Source organism: Ambystoma mexicanum, chromosome 1p, assembly GCF_040938575.1.
Source record: "Ambystoma mexicanum isolate Mex_15411 chromosome 1p, UKY_AmexF1_1, whole genome shotgun sequence".
Classification (NCBI taxonomy): Eukaryota; Metazoa; Chordata; class Amphibia; order Caudata; family Ambystomatidae; genus Ambystoma; species Ambystoma mexicanum.
The window spans coordinates 853,296,263-853,317,718 of record NC_090921.1 but is presented as its reverse complement, the minus strand read 5'-3'; positions in this window follow the sequence as shown (position 1 = coordinate 853,317,718).

Below are 21,456 nucleotides of genomic sequence, written 5' to 3'. Positions count from 1 at the left end.
GTACCGTTTTCATCGGGACACCTGTGGGAACACGGGACGGTAGTCCATGAGTTGTTGGGGGCGTGTTTCGATGGGTGAGCCGAGCGAAATGTGCGGAAAATGTGTTTTTTTTCCAACATTTCGGACTTTGCGGAGGTGTCTGGGTAATAAATTCTGGGGCGATTTGGGCATATCATACTTCTGCGGATTCCCACGGGTGTCCTCTTTTCGGAAATGCATGGGGTTCCCTGTTTTCCCCGGTGGCTTGGACACCCGAGGCCCATATCTGTATGGTGTGCCGGTCGGCAGAGCGTCTCAAATTCATGTCAGAAAACAGACTTGGGGTTACTTGTGTTTTTGGCTTTCCGCTTGGCGGCCAGGTAGGTGCACCCACACATGTGAGGTACCATTTTCATCGGGACACCTGTGGGAATGTGGGACGGTTTTCCATGTGCTCTTGGGGGCGTGTTTCGATGGGTGAGCCGAGCAAAATGTGTGGAAAATGTTTTTTTTCCCCACATTTCGGACTTTGCGGGGGTGTCTGGGTAATAAACTCTGGGGCGATTTGGACATATCATACCTCTGCGGATTCCCACGGGTGTCCTCTTTTCGGAAATGCATGGGGTTCCCTGTTTTACCCTGTGGCTTGGACACCGGAGGCCCATATCTGTATGTTGCGCCAGTCGACAGAACGTCTCAAATTCCGGTCAGAAAACAGACTTGGGGTTACTTGTGTTTTAGGCTTTCCTCTTGGCAACCAGGTAGGTGCATCCACACATGTGAGGTACTGTTTTCATCGGGACACCTGTGGGAACGTAGTACGGTAGACCATGTGCTGTTGGGGGCGTGTTTCGATGGGTGAGCCGAGCGAAATGTGCGGAAAATGCATTTATTTTCCAACATTTCGGACTTTGCAGGGGTGCCTGGGTAATACATTCTGGGGCGATTTGCGCAAATCATACCTCTGCGGATTCCCACGGGTGTCTTCTTTTTGGAAATGCATGGGGGTTCCTGTTGTTCTTGGTGGCTCTAACACCCCATGCCTAAATCTGTAGGTTGGCTCCCCAAGCCCTTTGTGGGCGATAGCAGTGGTTTAGCCTTATTCCTTCGCGCCCAGGTAGGTGCACCCACGCATGTGAGGTGCCATTTTCATTGGGACACCTGTGGGAACGTGGGAAGGTAGGCCACGTGTTGTTGGGGGCGTGTTTCGATGGGTGTGCCGAGCGAAATGTGCGGAAAATGCGTTTTATCCCCACATTTCAGACTTTGCGTTGGTATCTGGGTAATACATTCTGGGGCAATTTGGGCATATCATACCGCTGCGGATTCCCACGGGTGGTCTCTTTTCGGAAATGCAAGGGGTTCGCTGGTTTTTTCCCCGGTGGCTTGGACACCCGAGGCCCATATCTGTATGTTGTGCCGGTCGGCAGAGCGTCTCAAATTCCGGTCAGAAAACAGACTTGGGGTTACTTGTGTTTTAGGCTTTCTCCTTGGTGGCCAGGTAGGTGCACCCACACATGTGAGATACTGTTTTCATCGGAACACCTGTGGGAACGCGGGACGGTAGGCCATGTGCTGTTGGGGGCATGTTTAGATGGGTGAGCTGAGCGAAATGTGCGGAAAATGCATTTTATTTCCCACATTTCGGACTTTGCGGGGGTGTCTGGGTAATAAATTCTGGGGCGATTTGGGCATATCATACCTCTGCGGATTGCCACGGCTGTCCTCTTTCCGGAAATGCATGGGTTTCCCTGTTTTCCTCAGTGGCTTGGACACCCGAGGCCCATATCTGTATGTTGCGCCGGTCGGCAGAGCGTCTCAAATTCCGGTCAGAAAACAGACTTGGGGTTACTTGTGTTTTAGGCTTTTCCCTTGGCGGCCAGGTAGGTGCACCCACACATGTGAGGTACCGTTTTCATCAGGACACCTGTGGGAATGCGGGACAATTGGCCTTGTGCTGTTGGGGGCATGTTTCGATGGGTGAGCTGAGTGAAATGTGCGAAAAATGCATTTTTTCCCCCCACATTTCGGACTTTGCGGGGGTGTCTGGGTAATACATTCTAGGGCGATTTGGGCATATCATACCTCTGCAGATTCCCACAGGTGTCATCTTTTTGGAAATGCATGGGGTTCCCTGTTTTCCCCAGTGGCTTGGACACCCGAGGCCCATATCTGTATGTTGTGCCGGTCGTCACAGCATCTCAAATTCCGGTCAGAAAACAGACTTGGGGTTACTTGTGTTTTAGGCTTTTCCCTTGGCGGCCAGGTAGGTGCACCCACACATGTGAGGTACTGTTTTCATCAGGACACCTGTGGGAACGCGGAACGGTTTTCCATGTGCTGTTGGAGGTGTGTTTCGATGGGTGAGCCGAGCGAAATGTGCGGAAAATGCGTTTTTTTCCCCACATTTTGGAATTTGCGGGGGATCTGGATAATAAATTCTGGGTCGATTTGGGCATATCATACCTCTGCGGATTCCCACGTGTGTCCTCTTTTCAGAAATGCATGGGCTTCCCTGTTTTCCCCAGTGGCTTGGACACCCGAGGCCCATATCTGTATGTTGTGCCAGTCGGCATAGCATCTCAAATTCCGGTCAGAACACAGACTTGGGCTTACTTGTGTTTTAGGCTTTCCCCTTGGCGGCCAGGTAGGTGCACCCACATATGTGAGGTACCGTTTCCATTGGGACACCTGTGGGAATGCGGGACAGTAGGCCATGTGCTGTTGGGGGTGTGTTTCGATGGGTGAGCCGAGCGAAATGTACGTAAAATGCATTTTATTTCCCACATTTCGGACTTTGCAGGGGTGTCTGGGTAAAAAATTCTGGGGCGATTTGGGCATATCATACCTCTGTGGATTCCCACGGGTGTCCTCTTTTCGGAAATGCATGGGGTTCCCTGTTTTCCTCGGTGGCTTGGACACCCGAGGCCCATATATGTATGTTGTGCCGGTCGGCAGAGCATCTCAAAATCCGGTCAGAAAACAGACTTGGGGTTAATTGTGTTTTAGGCTTTCCCCTTGGCGGCTAGGTAGGTGCACCCACACATGTGAGGTACCGTTTTCATCGGGACACCTGTGGAAACGCGGGACGGTTTTCCATGTGCTGTTGGAGGTGTGTTTCGATATGGTGAGCCGAGCGAAAAGTGTGGAAAATGCGTTTTTTTCCCCACATTTCGGACTTTGCGGGGGTGTCTGGATAATAAATTCTGGGTCGATTTGGGCATATCATACCTCTGCGGATTCCCACGGGTGTCCTCTTTTCGGAACTGCATGGGGTTCCCTGTTTTCCCCGGTGGTTTGGACACCCAAGGCCCATATCTGTATGTTGTGCCGGTCGGCAGAGCGTCTCAAATTCCGGTCAGAAAACAGACTTGGGGTTATTTGTGTTTTAGGCTTTCCCCTTGGCGGCCAGGTAGGTGTACCCACACATGCGAGGTACTGTTTTCATCGGGACACCTGCGGGAACGCGGGACGGTAGGAAATGTGCTGTTGGGGCGTGTTTCGATGGGTGAGCCGATCGAAATGTGCGGAAAATGCGTTTTTTTCCATACATTTTGGACTTTGCGGGGGTGTCTGGGTAATAAATTCTGGGGCGATTTGGGCATATCATACCTCTGCGGATTCCCACGGGTGTCCTTTTTTCGGAAATGCATTCGGTTCCCTGTTTTCCCCGGTGGCTTGGACACCCGAGGCCCATATCTGTATGTTGCGCCGGTAGGCAGAGAGTCTCAAATTCCGGTCAGAAAACAGACTTCGGGTTAATTGTGTTTTAGGCTTTCCCCTTGGCGGCTAGGTAGGTGCACCCACACATGTGAGGTACCGTTTTCATCGGGACACCTGTGGAAACGCGGGACGGTTTTCCATGTGCTGTTGGAGGTGTGTTTCGATATGGTGAGCCGAGCGAAAAGTGTGGAAAATGCGTTTTTTTCCCCACATTTCGGACTTTGCGGGGGTGTCTGGATAATAAATTCTGGGTCGATTTGGGCATATCATACCTCTGCGGATTCCCACGGGTGTCCTCTTTTCGGAACTGCATGGGGTTCCCTGTTTTCCCCGGTGGTTTGGACACCCAAGGCCCATATCTGTATGTTGTGCCGGTCGGCAGAGCGTCTCAAATTCCGGTCAGAAAACAGACTTGGGGTTATTTGTGTTTTAGGCTTTCCCCTTGGCAGCCAGGTAGGTGCACCCACACATGTGAGGTACCGTTTTCATTGGGACACTTTTGGGAACGCGGGACGGTAGGCCATGTGCTGTTGGGGACGTGTTTCGAAGGGTGAGCCGAGCGAAATATGTGGAAAATGCATTTTTTTTCCCACATTTTGGAATTTGCGGGGGTGTCTGGGTAATAAATTCTGGGGCGATTTGGGCATTTCATACCTCTGCGGATTCCCACGGGTGTCCTCTTTTCGGAAATGCATGGGGTTCCCTGTTTTCCCCGTGGCTTGGACTCCCGAGGCCCATATCTGTATGTTGCACTGGTCGGCAGAGCGTCTCAAATTCCGGTCAGAAAACAGACTTGGGGTTACTTGTGTTTTAGGCTTTCCCCTTGGCGGCCAGGTAGGTGCACCCACACATGTGAGGTACCGTTTCCATTGGAACACCTGTGGAAACGCGGGACGGTAGGCCATGTGCTGTTGGGGGCGTGTTTTGATGGGTGAGCCGAGCGAAATGTGCAGAAAATGTGTTTTTTTCCCCACATTTCAGACTTTGCGGTGGTGTCTGGGTAATAAATTCTGGGGCGATTTGGGCATATCATACCTCTGTGGATTTGCACGGGTATCCGCTTTTCGGAAATGCATGGGGTTCCCTGTTTTCCCCAGTGGTTTGGACACCCGAGGCCCATATCTGTATGTTGTGCCGGTTGGCAGAGCGTCTCAAATTCCGGTCAGAAAACAGACTTGGGGTTATTTGTATTTTAGGCTTTCCTCTTGGCGGCCAGGTAGGTGCACCCACACATGTGAGGTACCGTTTTCATCGGGACACCTGTGGGAACGCGGGACGGTAGGCCATGTGCTGTTCGATGTTTGTTTCGATGGGTGAGCCGAGCGAAATGTGCGGAAAATGCATTTTTTTCCCCACATTTCGGACTTTGCGGGGGTGTCTGGGTAATAAATTCTGGGGAGATTTGGGCATATCATACCTCTGCAGATTCCCACAGGTGTTCTCTTTTCAGAAATGCATGGGGTTCCCTGTTTCCCCAGTGGCTTGGACACCCGAGGCCCATATCTGTATGTTGTGCCGGTCGGCAGAGCGTCTCAAATTCCGGTCAGAAAACAGACTTGGGGTTACTTGTGTTTTAGGCTTTTCCCTTGGTGGACAGGTAGGTGCACCCACACATGTGAGGTACCTTTTTCATCGGGACACCTGAGGAAACGTGGGACGGTAGGCCATGTGCTCTTGGGGGCGTGTTTCGATGGGTGAGCCGAGCGAAATGTGCAGAAAATGCGTTTTTTTCCCCACATTTCGGACTTTGCGGTGGTGTCCGGGTAATAAATTCTGGGGCGATTTGGGCATATCATACCTCTCTGGATTCGCACGGGTATCCGCTTTTCGGAAATGCATGGGGTTTCCTGTTTTCCCTGGTGGTTTGGACACCCGAGGCCCATATCTGTATGTTGTGCCGGTCGGCAGAGCGTCTCAAATTCCAGTCAGAAAACAGACTTGGGGTTATTTGTGTTTTAGGCTTTCCTCTTGGCGGCCAGGTAGGTGCACCCACACATGTGAGGTACCGTTTTCATCGGGACACCTGTGGGAATGCGGAACGGTATGCCATGTGCTGTTCGAGGCGTGTTTCGATGGATGAGCCGAGCGAAATGTGCGGAAAATGCGTTTTTTCCCCACATTTCGGACTTTGCGGGGGTGTCTGGGTAATACATTCTGGGGCGATTTGGGCATATCATACCTCTGCGGATTCCCACGGGTGTCCTCTTTTCGGAAATGCATGGGGTTCCCTGTTTTCCCCGGTGGCTTGGACACCCGAGGCCCATATTTGTATGTTGTGCCAGTCGGCAGAGCATCTCAAATTCCGGTCAGAACACAGACTTGGGGTTACTTGTGTTTTAGGCTTTCCCCTTGGCGGCCAGGTAGGTGCACCCACATATGTGAGGTACCGTTTTCATTGGGACACGTGTGGGAATGCGGGACAGTAGGCCATGTGCTGTTGGGGGTGTGTTTCGATGGGTGAGCCGAGCGAAATGTGCGTAAAATGCATTTTATTTCCCACATTTCGGACTTCGCAGGGGTGTCTGGGTAAAAAATTCTGGGGCGATTTGGGCATATCATACCTCTGTGGATTCCCACGGGTGTCCTCTTTTCGGAAATGCATAGGGTTACCTGTTTTCCTCGATGGCTTGGACACCCGAGGCCCATATATGTATGTTGTGCCGGTCGGCAGAGGTCTCAAATTCCGGTCAGAAAACAGACTTGGGGTTACTTGTGTTTTAGGCTTTCCCCTTGGCGACCAGGTAGGTGCACCCACACATGTGAGGTACCGTTTTCATCGGGACACCTGTGGGAACGCGGGACGGTAGGAAATGTGCTGTTGGGGCGTGTTTCGATGGGTGAGCCAAGCGAAATGTGCGGAAAATGCATTTTATTTCCCACATTTCAGACTTTGCGGGGGTGTCTGGGTAATAAATTCTGGGGCGATTTGGGCATATCATACCTCTGCGGATTCCCAAAGGTGTCCTCTTTTCGAAAAAATGCATGGGGTTCCCTGTTTCCCCAGTGGCTTGGACACCCGAGGCCCATATCTGCATGTTGCGCCGGTCGGCAGAGCGTCTCAAATTCCGGTCAGAAAACAGACTTGGGGTTACTTGTGTTTTAGGCTTTCCCCTTGGCGGCCGGGTAGGTGCACCTACACATGTGTGGTACCGTTTTCATCGGGACACCTGTGGAAACGCGGGACCGTAGGCCATGTGCTGTTGGGGGCGTGCTTCGATGGGTGACCCGAGCAAAATGTGCGGAAAATGCGTTTTTTTCCCCACATTTTGGACTTTGCGGGGGTGTCTGGGTAATAAATTCTGGGGCGATTTGGGCATATCATACCTCTGTGGATTCCCATGGGTGTCCTTTTTTTGGAAATGCATTTGGTTCCCTGTTTTCCCCGGTGGCTTGGACACCCGAGGCCCATATCTGTATGTTACGCCGGTAGGCAGAGAGTCTCAAATTCCGGTCAGAAAACAGACTTGGGGTTATTAGTGTTTTAGGCTTTCCGCTTGGTGGCCAGGTAGGTGCACCCACACATGTGAGGTACCGTTTTCATCGGGACACCTGTGGGAATGCGGGACAGTAGGCCATGTGCTGTTGGGGGTGTGTTTCGATGGGTGAGCTGAGTGAAATGTGCGAAAAATGCTTTTTTCCCCCCTCATTAAAGACTTTGCGGGGGTGTCTGGGTAATAAATTCTGGGGCGATTTGGGCATATCATACCTTTGTGGATTCCCACGGGTGCCTTTTTTCAGAAATGCATTCGGTACTCTGTTTTCCCCGGTGGCTTGGACACCCGAGGCCCATATCTGTATGTTGTGCCGGTCGGCAGAGCGTCTCAAATTCCGGTCAGAAAACAGACTTGGGGTTACTTGTGTTTTAGGCTTTCCCCTTGGTGGCTAGGTAGGTGCACCCACACATGTGAGGTACCGTTTTCATCGGGACACCTTTGGAAACGCGGGACGGTTTTCCATGTGCTGATGGGGGTGTGTTTCGATGGTGAGCTGAGCGAAATGTGCGGAAAATGCGTTTTTTCCCCCACATTTCGGACTTTGCGGGTGTGTCTGGATAATAAATTCTGGGTCGATTTGGGCATATCATACCTCTGCGGATTCCCACGGGTGTCCTCTTTTCGGAAATGCATGGGGTTCCCTGTTTTCCCCGGTGGTTTGGACACCCGAGGCCCATATCTGTATGTTGTGCCGGTCGGCAGACCGTCTCAAATTCCGGTCAGAAAAAAGACTTGTGGTTATTTGTGTTTTAGGCTTTCCTCTTGGCGGCCAGGTAGGTGCACCCACACATGTGAGGTACCGTTTTCATCGGGACACCTGTGGGAACACGGGACGGTTGTCCATGAGTTGTTGGGGGCGTGTTTCGATGGGTGAGCCGAGCGAAATATGCGGAAAATGTGTTTTTTTTCCAACATTTCGGACTTTGCAGAGGTGTCTGGGTAATAAATTCTGGGGCGATTTGGGCATATCATACTTCTGCAGATTCCCACAGGTGTCCGCTTTTTGGAAATGCATGGGGTTCCCTGTTTTCCCCGGTGGCTTGGACACCCGAGGCCCATATCTGCATGGTGTGCCGGTCGGCAGAGCGTCTCAAATTCCGGTCAGAAAACAGACTTGGGGTTACTTGTGTTTTTGGCTTTCCGCTTGGCGGCCAGGTAGGTGCACCCACACATGTGAGGTACCGTTTTCATCGGGACACCTTTGGAAACGCGGGACGGTTTTCCATGTGCTGTTGGGGGTGTGTTTCGATGGGTGAGCCGAGCGAAATGTGCGGAAAATGCGTTTTTTTCCCCACATTTCGGACTTTGCGGGGGTGTCTGGATAATAAATTCTGGGTCGATTTGGGCATATCATACCTCTGCGGATTCCCACGGGTGTCCTCTTTTCGGAAATGCATGGGGTTCCCTTTTTTCCCCGGTGGTTTGGACACCCAAGGCCCATATCTGTATGTTGTGCCGGTCGGCAGAGCGTCTCAAATTCCGGTCAGAAAAAAGACTTGTGGTTATTTGTGTTTTAGGCTTTCCTCTTGGCGGCCAGGTAGGTGCACCCACACATGTGAGGTACCGTTTTCATGGGGACACCTGAGGAAACGCGGGACGGTAGGCCATGTGCTGTTGGGGGCATGTTTTGATGGGTGAGCCGAGCGAAATGTGCAGAAAATGCATTTTTTTCCCCTCATTTCGGACTTTGTGGTGGTGTCTGGGTAATAAATTCTGGGGCGATTTGGGCATATCATACCTCTGTGGATTCGCACGGGTATCCACTTTTCGGAAATGCATGGGGTTCCCTGTTTTACCCGGTGGTTTGGACACCCGAGGCCCATATCTGTATGTTGTGCCGGTCGGCAGAGCGTCTCAAATTCCGGTCAGAAAACAGACTTGGGGTTATTTGTGTTTTAGGCTTTGCTCTTGGCGGCCAGGTAGGTGCACCCACACATGTGAGGTACCGTTTTCATCGGGACACCTGTGGGAACGCGGGACGGTAGGCCATGTGCTGTTCGAGGCGTGTTTCGATGGGTGAGCCGACCGAAATGTGCGGAAAATGCGTTTTTTTCCCCACATTTCGGAGTTTGCGGGGGTGTCTGGGTAATAAATTCTGGGGCGATTTGGGCATATCATACCTCTGCGGATTCCCACAGGTGTCCTCTTTTCGAAAATGCATGGGGTTCCCTGTTTCCCCAGTGGCTTGGACACCCGAGGCCCATATCTGTATGTTGTGCCGGTCGGCAGAGCGTCTCAAATTCCGGTCAGAAAACAGACTTGGGGTTATTTGTGTTTTAGGCTTTCCTCTTGGCGGCCAGGTAGGTGCACCCACACATGTGAGGTACCGTTTTCATCGGGACACCTGTGGAAACGCGGGACGGTAGGCCATGTTCTGTTGCGGGTGTGTTTTGATGGGAGAGTCGAGCGAAACGTGCAGAAAATGCGTTTTTTTCCCCACATTTCGGACTTTGCGGTGGTGTCTGGGTAATAAATTCTGGGGCGATTTGAGCATATCATACCGCTGTGGATTCGCACGGGTATCCGCTTTTCGGAAATGCATGGGGCTCCCTGTTTTCCCCGGTGGTTTGGACACCCGAGGCCCATATCTGTATGTTGTGCCGATCGGCAGAGCGTCTCAAATTCCGGTCAGAAAACAGACTTGGGGTTACTTGTGTTTTAGGCTTTTCCCTTGGCGGCCAGGTAGGTGCACCCACACATGTGAGGTACCGTTTTCATCAGGACACCTGTGGGAATGCGGGACAATTGGCCTTGTGCTGTTGGGGGCATGTTTCGATGGGTGAGCTGAGTGAAATGTGCGAAAAATGCATTTTATTCCCCCACATTTCGGATTTTGCGGGGATGTCTGGGTAATACATTCTGGGGCGATTTGGGCATATCATACCTCTGTGGATTCCCACGGGTGTCCTTTTCTCGGAAATGCATGGGGTTCCCTGTTTCCCCGGTGGCTTGGACACCCGAGGCCCATATCTGTATGTTGTGCCGGTCGGCAGAGCATCTCAAATTCCGGTCAGAAAACAGACTTGGGGTTACTTGTGTTTTAGGCTTTCCCCTTGGCGGCCATGTAGGTGCACCCACATATGTGAGGTACCGTTTTCATCGGGACACCTGTGGGAACACGGGACAGTAGGCCATGTGCTGTTGGGGGCGTGTTTCGATGGGTGAGCCGAGCGAAATGTGCGTAAAATGCATTTTATTTCCCACATTTCGGACTTTGCAGGGGTGTCTGGGTAAATAATTCTGGGGTGATTTGGGCATATCATACCTCTGTGGATTCCCACGGGTGTCCTCTTTTCGGAAATGCATGGGGTTCCCTGTTTTCCTCGGTGGCTTGGACACCCGAGGCCCATATCTGTATGTTGTGCCGGTCGGCAGAGCGTCTCAAATTCCGGTCAGAAAACAGACTTGGGGTTATTCGTGTTTTAGGCTTTGCCCTTGGCAGCCAGGTAGGTGCAACCACACATGTGAGGTACTGTTTTCATCGGGACACCTGTGGGAACGCGGGACGGTAGGAAATGTGCTGTTGGGGCGCGTTTCGATTGGTGAGCCGAGCGAAATGTACGGAAAATGCATTTTATTTCCCACATTTCAGACTTTGTGCGGTTGTCTGGGTAATACATTCTGGGGCATTTGGTCATATCATACCTCTGCAGATTCCCACGGCTGTCCTCTTTCCGGAAATGCATGGGTTTCCCTGTTTTCCTCGGTGGCTTGGACACCCGAGGCCCATATCTGTATGTTGCGCCGGTCAGCAGAGCGTCTCAAATTCCGGTCAGAAAACAGACTTGGGTTACTTGTGTTTTAGGCTTTCCGCTTGGCGGCCAGGTAGGTGCACCCACACATGTGTGGCACCGTTTTCATCGGGACACCTGTGGGAACGCGGGACTGTAGGCCATGTGCTGTTGGGGGCGTGCTTCGATGGGTGACCCGAGCGAAATGTGCGGAAAATGCGTTTTTTTCGCCACATTTTGGACTTTGCGAGGGTGTCTGGGTAATAAATTCTGGGGCGATTTGGGCATATCATACCTTTGTGGATTCCCACGGGTGCCTTTTTTCAGAAATGCATTCGGTACTCTGTTTTCCACGGTGGCTTGGACACCCGAGGCCCATATCTGTATGTTGTGCCGGTCGGCAGAGCGTCTCAAATTCCGGTCAGAAAACAGACTTGGGGTTACTTGTGTTTTAGGCTTTCCCCTTGGTGGCTAGGTAGGTGTACCCACACATGTGAGGTACCGTTTTCATCGGGACACCTTTGGAAACGCGGGACGGTTTTCCATGTGCTGATGGGGGTGTGTTTCGATGGGTGAGCCGAGCGAAATGTGCGGAAAATGCATTTTTTTCCCCACATTTCGGACTTTGCGGGGGTGTCTGGATAATAAATTCTGGGTCGATTTGGGCATATCATACCTCTGCGGATTCCCACGGGTGTCCTCTTTTCGGAAATGCATGGGGTTCCCTGTTTTCCCTGGTTGTTTGGACACTCGAGGCCCATATCTGTATGTTGTGCCGGTCGGCAGAGCGTCTCAAATTCCGGTCAGAAAACAGACTTGGGGTTATTTGTGTTTTAGGCTTTCCTCTTGGCGGCCAGGTAGGTGCACCCACACATGTGAGGTACCGTTTTCATCGGGACACCTGTGGGAACACGGGACGGTTGTCCATGAGTTGTTGGGGGCGTGTTTCGATGGGTGAGCCGAGCGAAATATGCGGAAAATGTGTTTTTTTTCCAACATTTCGGACTTTGCAGAGGTGTCTGGGTAATAAATTCTGGGGCGATTTGGGCATATCATACTTCTGCAGATTCCCACCGGTGTCCGCTTTTTGGAAATGCATGGGGTTCCCTGTTTTCCCCGGTGGCTTGGACACCCGAGGCCCATATCTGCATGGTGTGCCGGTCGGCAGAGCGTCTCAAATTCCGGTCAGAAAACAGACTTGGGGTTACTTGTGTTTTTGGCTTTCCGCTTGGCGGCCAGGTAGGTGCACCCACACATGTGAGGTACCGTTTTCATCGGGACACCTTTGGAAATGCGGGACGGTTTTCCATGTGCTGTTGGGGGTGTGTTTCGATGGGTGAGCTGAGCGAAATGTGCGGAAAATGCGTTTTTTTCCCACATTTCGGACTTTGCGGGGGTGTCTGGATAATAAATTCTGGGTCGATTTGGGCATATCATACCTCTGCGGATTCCCACGGGTGTCCTCTTTTCGGAAATGCATGGGATTCCCTGTTTTCCCCGGTGGTTTGGACACCTGAGGCCCATATCTGTATGTTGTGCCGGTCGGCAGAGCGTCTCAAATTCCGGTCAGAAAACAGACTTGGGGTTATTTGTGTTTTAGGCTTTCCTCTTGGCGGCCAGGTAGGTGCACCCACACATGTGAGGTAACGTTTTCATCGGGACACCTGTGGGAACACGGGACGGTTGTCCATGAGTTGTTGGGGGCGTGTTTCGATGGGTGAGCTGAGCGAAATATGCGGAAAATGTGTTTTTTTTCAAACATTTCGGACTTTGCAGAGGTGTCTGGGTAATAAATTCTGGGGCGATTTGGGCATATCATACTTCTGCAGATTCCCACAGGTGTCCGCTTTTTGGATATGCATGGGGTTCCCTGTTTTCCCCGGTGGCTTGGACACCCGAGGCCCATATCTGCATGGTGTGCCGGTCGGCAGAGCGTCTCAAATTCCGGTCAGAAAACAGACTTGGGGTTACTTGTGTTTTTGGCTTTCCGCTTGGCGGCCAGGTAGGTGCACCCACACATGTGAGGTACCGTTTTCATCGGGACACCTGAGGAAACGCGGGACGGTAGGCCATGTGCTGTTGGGGGCATGTTTTGATGGGTGAGCCGAGCGAAATGTGCAGAAAATGCATTTTTTTCCCCTCATTTCGGACTTTGTGGTGGTGTCTGGGTAATAAATTCTGGGGCGATTTGGGCATATCATACCTCTGTGGATTCGCACGGGTATCCACTTTTCGGAAATGCATGGGGTTCCCTGTTTTACCCGGTGGTTTGGACACCCGAGGCCCATATCGGTATGTTGTGCCGGTCGGCAGAGCGTCTCAAATTCCGGTCACAAAACAGACTTGGGGTTATTTGTGTTTTAGGCTTTCCTCTTGGCGGCCAGGTAGGTGCACCCACACATGTGAGGTACCGTTTTCATCGGGACACCTGTGGAAACGCGGGACGGTAGGCCATGTGCTGTTGCTGGCGTGTTTTGATGGGAGAGTCGAGCGAAACGTGCAGAAAATGCGTTTTTTTTCCCACATTTCGGACTTTGCGGTGGTGTCTGAGTAATAAATTCTGGGGTGATTTGGGCATATCATACCTCTGTGGATTCACACGGGTATCCGATTTTCGGAAATGCATGGGGCTCCCTGTTTTCCCCGGTGGCTTGGACACCCGAGGCCCATATCTGTATGTTGTGCCGGTCGGCAGAGCGTCTCAAATTCCGGTCAGAAAACAGACTTGGGGTTATTTGTGTTTTAGGCTTTCCTCTTGGCGGCCAGGTAGGTGCACCCACACATGTGAGGTACCGTTTTCATCGGGACACCTGTGGGAACACGGGACGGTAGGCCATGTGCTGTTCGAGGCGTGTTGCGATGGGTGAGCCGAGCGAAATGTGCGGAAAATGAGTTTTTTTCCCCACATTTTGGACTTTGCGGGGGTGTCTGGGTAATAAATTCTGGGGCGAGTTGGGCATATCATACCTCTGCGGATTCCCACAGGTGTCCTCTTTTCGGAAATGCATGGGGTTCCCTGTTTCCCCAGTGGCTTGGACACCCGAGGCCCATATCTGTATGTTGTGCCGGTCGGCAGAGCATCTCAAATTCCGGTCAGAAAACAGACTTGGGGTTACTTGTGTTTTAGGCTTTTCCCTTGGCGGCCAGGTAGGTGCACCCACACATGTGAGGTACCGTTTTCATCAGGACACCTGTTGGAATGCGGGACATTTGGCCTTGTGCTGTTGGGGGCATGTTTCGATGGGTGAGCTGAGTGAAATGTGCGAAAAATGCATTTTATTTCCCACATTTCGGACTTTGCGGGGATGTCTGGGTAATAAATTCTGGGGCGATTTGGGCATATCATACTTCTGCAGATTCCCACGGGTGTCCTCTTTTTGGAAATGCATGGGGTTCCCTGTTTTCCATGGTGGCTTGGACACCCGAGGCCCATATCTGTATGTTGTGCTGGTCGGCAGAGCGTCTCAAATTCCGGTCAGAAAACAGACTTGGGGTTATTTGTGTTTTAGGCTTTCCTCTTGGCGGCGGGGTAGGTGCACCCACACATGTGAGGTACCGTTTTCATCGGGACACCTGTGGGAACGCGGGATGGTAGGCCATGTGCTGTTCGAGGTTTGTTTCGATGGGTGAGCCGAGTGAAATGTGCGGAAAATGCATTTTTTCCCCCACATTTCGGACTTTGGGGGGGTGTCAGGGTAATAAATACTGGGGCGATTTGGGCATATCATACCTCTGCGGATTCCCACAGGTGTCCTCTTTTCGGAAATGCATGGGGTTCCCTGTTTCCCCAGTGGCTTGGACACCCGTGGCCCATATCTGTATGTTGCGCCGGTCGGCAGAGCGTCTCAAATTCCGGTCAGAAAACAGACTTGGGGTTACTTGTGTTTTAGGCTTTCCGCTTGGCGGCCAGGTAGGTGCACCCACACATGTGTGGTACCGTTTTCATCGGGACACCTGTGGGAACGCGGGACTGTAGGCCATGTGCTGTTGGGGGCGTGCTTCGATGGGTGACCCGAGCGAAATGTGCGGAAAATGCGTTTTTTTTCCCCACATTTTGGACTTTGCGGGGGTGTCTGGGTAATAAATTCTGGGGCGATTTGGGCATATCATACCTCTGCGGATTCCCACGGGTGTCCTTTTTTCGGAAATGCATTCAGTTCCCAGTTTTCCCCGGTGGCTTGGACACCCGAGGCCCATATCTGTATGTTGCGCCGGTAGGCAGAGCGTCTCAAATTCCGGTCAGAAAACAAACTTGGGGTTACTTGTGTTTTAGGCTTTCCGCTTGGTGGCCAGGCAGGTGCACCCACACATGTGAGGTACCGTTTTCATCGGGACACCTGTGGGAATGCGGGACAGTAGGCCATGTGCTGTTGGGGGCGTGTTTCGATGGGTGAACCGAGCGAAATGTGCGTAAAATGCATTTTATTTCCCACATTTCAGACTTTGCAGGGGTGTCTGGGTAAAAAATTCTGGGGCGATTTGGGCATATCATACCTCTGTGGATTCCCACGGGTGTCCTCTTTTCGGAAATGCATGGGGTTCCCTGTTTTCCTCGGTGGCTTGGACAACCGAGGCCCATATCTGTATGTTGTGCCGGTCGGCAGAGCGTCTCAAATTCCGGTCAGAAAACAGACTTGGGGTTATTCGTGTTTAAGGCTTTCCCCTTGGCAGCCAGGTAGGTGCACCCACACATGTGAGGTACTGTTTTCATCGGGACACCTGTGGGAACGCGGGACGGTAGAAAATTTGCTGTTGGGGCGTGTTTCGATGGGTGAGCCGAGCGAAATGTGCGGAAAATGCATTTTATTTCCCACATTTCGGACTTTGCGGGGGTGTCTGGGCAATACATTCTGGGGCGATTTGGGCATATCATACCTCTCCGGATTCCCACGGCTGTCCTCTTTCCGGAAATGCATGGGTTTCCCTGTTTTCCTCGGTGGCTTGGACACCCAAGGCCCATATCTGTATGTTGCGCGGTCGGCAGAGCGTCTCAAATTCCGGTCAGAAAACAGACTTGGGGTTACTTGTGTTTTAGGCTTTCCCCTTGGCGGCCAGGTAGGTGCACCCACACATGTGTGGTACCGTTTTCATCGGGACACCTGTGGGAACGCGGGACCGTAGGCCATGTGCTGTTAGGGGCGTGCTTCGATGGGTGACCCGAGCGAAATGTGCGGAAAATGCGTTTTTTTTCCCCACATTTTGGACTTTGCAGGTGTGTCTGGGTAATAAATTCTGGGGCGATTTGGGCATATCATACCTCTGCGGATTCCCACGGGTGTCCTTTTTTCGGAAATGCATTCAGTTCCCTGTTTTCCCCGGTGGCTTGGACACCCGAGGCCCATATCTGTATGTTGCGCCGGTAGGCAGAGCGTCTCAAATTCCGGTCAGAAAACAGACTTGGGGTTACTTGTGTTTTAGGCTTTCCGCTTGGTGGCCAGGCAGGTGCACCCACACATGTGAGGTACCGTTTTCATCGGGACACCTGTGGGAATGCGGGACAGTAGGCCATGTGCTGTTGGGGGTGTGTTTCGATGGGTGAGCTGAGCGAAATGTGCGAAAAATGCTTTTTTTTCCCCTGCATTACACACTTTGCGGGGGTGTCTGGGTAATAAATTCTGGGGCGATTTGGGCATATCATACCTTTGTGGATTCCCACGGTGCCTTTTTTCAGAAATGCATTCGGTTCTCTGTTTTCCCCGGTGGCTTGGACACCCGAGGCCCATATCTGTATGTTGTGCCGGTCGGCAGAGCGTCTCAAATTCCGGTCAGAAAACAGACTTGGGTTTACTTGTGTTTTAGGCTTTCCCCTTGGCGGCCAGGTAGGTGCACCCACATATGTGAGGTACCGTTTTCATCGGGACACCTGTGGGAACGTGGGACAGTAGGCCATGTGCTGTTGGGGGCGTGTTTCAATGGGTGAGCCGAGCGAAATGTGCGTAAAATGCATTTTATTTCCCACATTTCGGACTTTGCAGGGGTGTCTGGGTAAAGAATTCTGGGGCGATTTGGGCATATCATACCTCTGTGGATTCCCACGGGTGTCCTCTTTTTGGAAATGCATGGGGTTCCCTGTTTTCCTCGGTGGCTTGGACACCCGAGGCCCATATATGTATGTTGTGCCGGTCGGCAGAGCGTCTCAAATTGCGGTCAGAAAACAGACTTGGGGTTATTCGTGTTTTAGGCTTTTCCCTTGGTAGCCAGGTAGGTGCACCCACACATGTGAGGTACTGTTTTCATTGGGACACCTGTGAGAACGCGGGACAGTAGGAAATGTGCTGTTGGGGCGTGTTTCAATGGGTGAGCTGAGCGAAATGTGCAGAAAATGCATTTTATTTCCCACATTTCGGACTTTGCGGGGGAGTCTGGGTAATACATTCTGGGGCGATTTTGGCATATCATACCTCTGCTGTCCTCTTTCCGGAAATGCATGGGTTTCCCTGTTTTCCTCGGTGGCTTGGACACCCGAGGCCCATAACTGTATGTTGCACCGGTCGGCAGAGAGTCTCAAATTCCGGTCAGAAAACAGACTTGGGGTTACTTGTGTTTTAGGCTTTCCCCTTGGCGGCCAGGTAGGTGCACCCACACATGTGTGGTACCGTTTTTATCGGGACACCTGTGGGAATGCGGGACCGTAGGCCATGTGCTGTTGGGGGCGTGCTTCGATGGGTGACCCGAGCGAAATGTGCAGAAAATACATTTTTTTCCCCACATTTTGGACTTTGCGGGGGTGTCTGGGTAATACATTCTGGGGCGATTTGGGCATATCATACCTCTGCAGATTCCCACGGGTGTCCTTTTTTTGGAAATGCATTCGGTTCCCTGTTTTCCCCGGTGCCTTGGACACCCGAGGCCCATATCTGTATGTTGCACCGGTCGGCACAGCGTCTCAAATTCCGGTCAGAAAACAGACTTGGGTTTACTTGTGTTTTAGGCTTTCCCCTTGGCGGCTAGGTAGGTGCACCCACACATGTGAGGTACCGTTTTCATCGAGACACCTGTTGGAATGCGGGACAGTTGGCCATGTGCTGTTGGGGGTGTTTTTCGATGGGTGAGCTGAGCGAAATGTGCGAAAAATGCTTTTTTTTCCCCCCGCATTACAGACTTTGCGGGGGTGTCTGGGTAATACATTCTGGGGCGATTTGGGCATATCATACCTTTGTGGATTCCCACGGGTGCCTTTTTTCAGAAGTGCATTCGGGTTCTCTGTTTTCCCCGGTGGCTTGGACACCCGAGGCCCATATCTGTATGTTGTGCCGGTCGGCAGAGCGTCTCAAATTCCGGTCAGAAAACAGACTTGGGGTTACTTGTGTTTTAGGCTTTCCCCTTGGCGGCTAGGTAGGTGCACCCACACATGTGAGGTACCGTTTTCATCGGGACACCTGTGGGAACGCGGGACAGTTTTCCATGTGCTCTTGGGGGTGTGTTTCGATGGGTGAGCCGAGCAAAATGTGGGGAAAATGTGTTTTTTTCCCACATTTCGGACTTTTTTCGGGGGTGTCTGGGTAATACATTCTGGGGCGATTTGGGCATATCATACCTCTGTGGATTCCCACGGCTGTCCTCTTTCCGGAAATGCATGGGTTTCCCTGTTTTCTTCGGTGGCTTGGACACCCGAGGCCCATATCTGTATGTTGCACCGGTCGGCAGAGAGTCTCAAATTCCGGTCAGAAAACAGACTTGGGGTTACTTGTGCTTTAGGCTTTCCCCTTGGCGGCCAGGTAGGTGCACCCACACATGTGTGGTACCGTTTTTATCGGGACACCTGTGGGAATGCGGGACCGTAGGCCATGTGCTGTTGGGGGCGTGCTTCGATGGGTGACCCGAGCGAAATGTGCAGAAAATACATTTTTTTTTCCCCACATTTTGGACTTTGCGGGGGTGTCTGGGTAATACATTCTGGGGCGATTTGGGCATATCATACCTCTGCAGATTCCCACGGGTGTCCTTTTTTTGGAAATGCATTCGGTTCCCTGTTTTCCCCGGTGGCTTGGACACCCGAGGCCCATATCTGTATGTTGCGCCGGTCGGCACAGCGTCTCAAATTCCGGTCAGAAAACAGACTTGGGGTTACTTGTGTTTTAGGCTTTCCCCTTGGCGGCTAGGTAGGTGCACCCACACATGTGAGGTACCGTTTTCATCGGGACACCTGTGGGAACGCGGGACAGTTTTCCATGTGCTGTTGGGGGTGTGTTTCGATGGGTGAGCCGAGCAAAATGTGGGGAAAATGTGTTTTTTTCCCCACATTTTGGACTTTGCGGGGGTGTCTGGATAAAAAATTCTGGGTCGATTTGGGCATATCATACCTCTGCGGATTCCCACGGGTGTCCTCTTTTGGAAATGCATGGGGTTCCCTGTTTTCCCCGGTGGTTTGGACACCCGAGGCCCATATCTGTATGTTGTGCCGGTCGGCAGAGCATCTCAAATTCCGGTCAGAAAACAGACTTGGGGTTATTTGTGTTTTAGGCTTTCCCCTTGGCAGCCAGGTAGGTGCACCCACACATGTGAGGTACCGTTTTCATTGGGACACCTGTGGGAACGCGGGACGGTAGGCCATGTACTGTTGGGGGCGTGTTTCGATGGGTGAGCTGAGCGAAATGTGTGGAAAATGCATTTTTTCCTCACATTTCGGACTTTGCGGGGGTGTCTGGGTAATAAATTCTGGGGCGATTTGGGCATATCACACCTCTGTGGATTCCAACGGGTGTCCTTTTTTTGGAAATGCATGGGGTTCCCTGTTTTCCCCGGTGGCTTGGACACCCGAGGCCCATATCTGTATGTTGTGCCGGTCGGCAGAGCGTCTCAAATTCCGGTCAGAAAACAGACTTGGGGTTTCTTGTGTTTTAGGCTTTCCCCTTGGCGGCCAGGTAGATGCACCCACACATGTGAGGTACTGTTTTCATTGGGACACCTGTGGGAACGCGGGACGGTAGGCCATGTGCTGTTGGGGGCGTGGTTTGATGGGTGAGCCGAGCGAAATGTGCGGAAAATGCATTTTATTGCCACATTTCGGACTTTGCGGGGGTGTCTGGGTAATACATTCTGGGGCGATTTGGGCATATTATACCTCTGCGTATTCCCACGGGTGTCCTCTTTTCAGAAATGCATGGGGTTCCCTGTTTTCCCTGGTGGCTCGGACACCCGAGGCCCATATCTGTATGTTGTGCCGGTCGGCAGAGCGTCTCAAATTCTGGTCAGAAAACAGACTTGGGGTTACTTGTGTTTTAGGCTTTCCCCTTGGCGGCCAGGTAGGTGCACCCACACATGTGAGGTACCATTTTCACCGGGACACCTGTGGGAACGCGGGACGGTAGAACATTTGTTGTGTTTGTGTGGTTTTCATTATGTTTTGACCCATTTGCTGGTGGCCTTTGTCACACAACCCTTTCATTTCCCAAATGTGACCTACATTTAGTTGCTGCTTTAGGCACCATACACTTTTGAAACCTGCACAAGTCACCTACCCTTGAAAAGGTCTGCCTGTGCTCTTTCAAGAAATGTATGCTTGCTGTTCCTCACCACATTGGTTTTCCCGATTTATACATGCTAAGTCAGTCTGTTCAGGGCGTGAGCGTAAAACTCGTGTGTACCATGGCTCAGTGTTTGGCTTGTGGTATTGCTTGTTTTGTAAAACACTACAAAAAATGTGTACTCTCCTAAGTGCAAGAGTTCTGGGAATATAGCGGAGCATTGCTTTTCTCAAAATTCATAGAAGCCATTGCCGTACCAAGCCAACCATGTCCAACACATTCCTTTTTTTCGGTCATTTTCCCGCTTTTCCCCCAATCTATGGCAGTTTCCCCTACCTAGTTGTTGCCTGACCTACGCAATTCACCCCTTACGAAACTTGGAATTTTGTCTACTTTTCAGAAATACTTGCCTTTCTGTCCTCCAATTCGGCTTTCCTACCCTTTTCTTCCATTCGTCCATGCATGTCCAACTGGCAAAAATGGCCAAAATCGCCTACCGCTCACAAAACGGTTGATAACCACATCAAAATATTTTTCTTTTGTTTCCACTCAACCTGTTCTCAAAAGCCAGGAAATTGGGGAATTCAGCACAGCAAACCATTTGTTCCTAGCTCTTACAAGGAAAAAAACCACAGGCTTCTTTGTACATCATTTTATTGGTATTTTTTGAAAAAACCCAACATTTTCACCCTTTTTGCTTATTTTCTCTCCTCCCCCTACAGCAACCTAGGATTCCTGGGTGGCGTTATGACCGCTTACATGTGGGAAAAGAAGGAGCCAGATTTGGCCGAGATACCTCATGTAACAAAAAAGTTACAAGCCATTGAATGGCCACATGCCGTATCACCAAAAAAAGCCCTGGCACTGGGGAGAAATCCCCATGGCACTTAAGGGGTTAAAATGACAAAAAGGATTTCTCACACTAGGGGATGACTATGAATAAACAAATACCACACAGGAACACAGCCACTTGATCAGAATGACTGCCTGCAGAGGAGCTCACCTTCTTCAGATGAAAAAAAAATCAGTGCAAAGATAGTCTTAGCAATACTAGTACAGGAG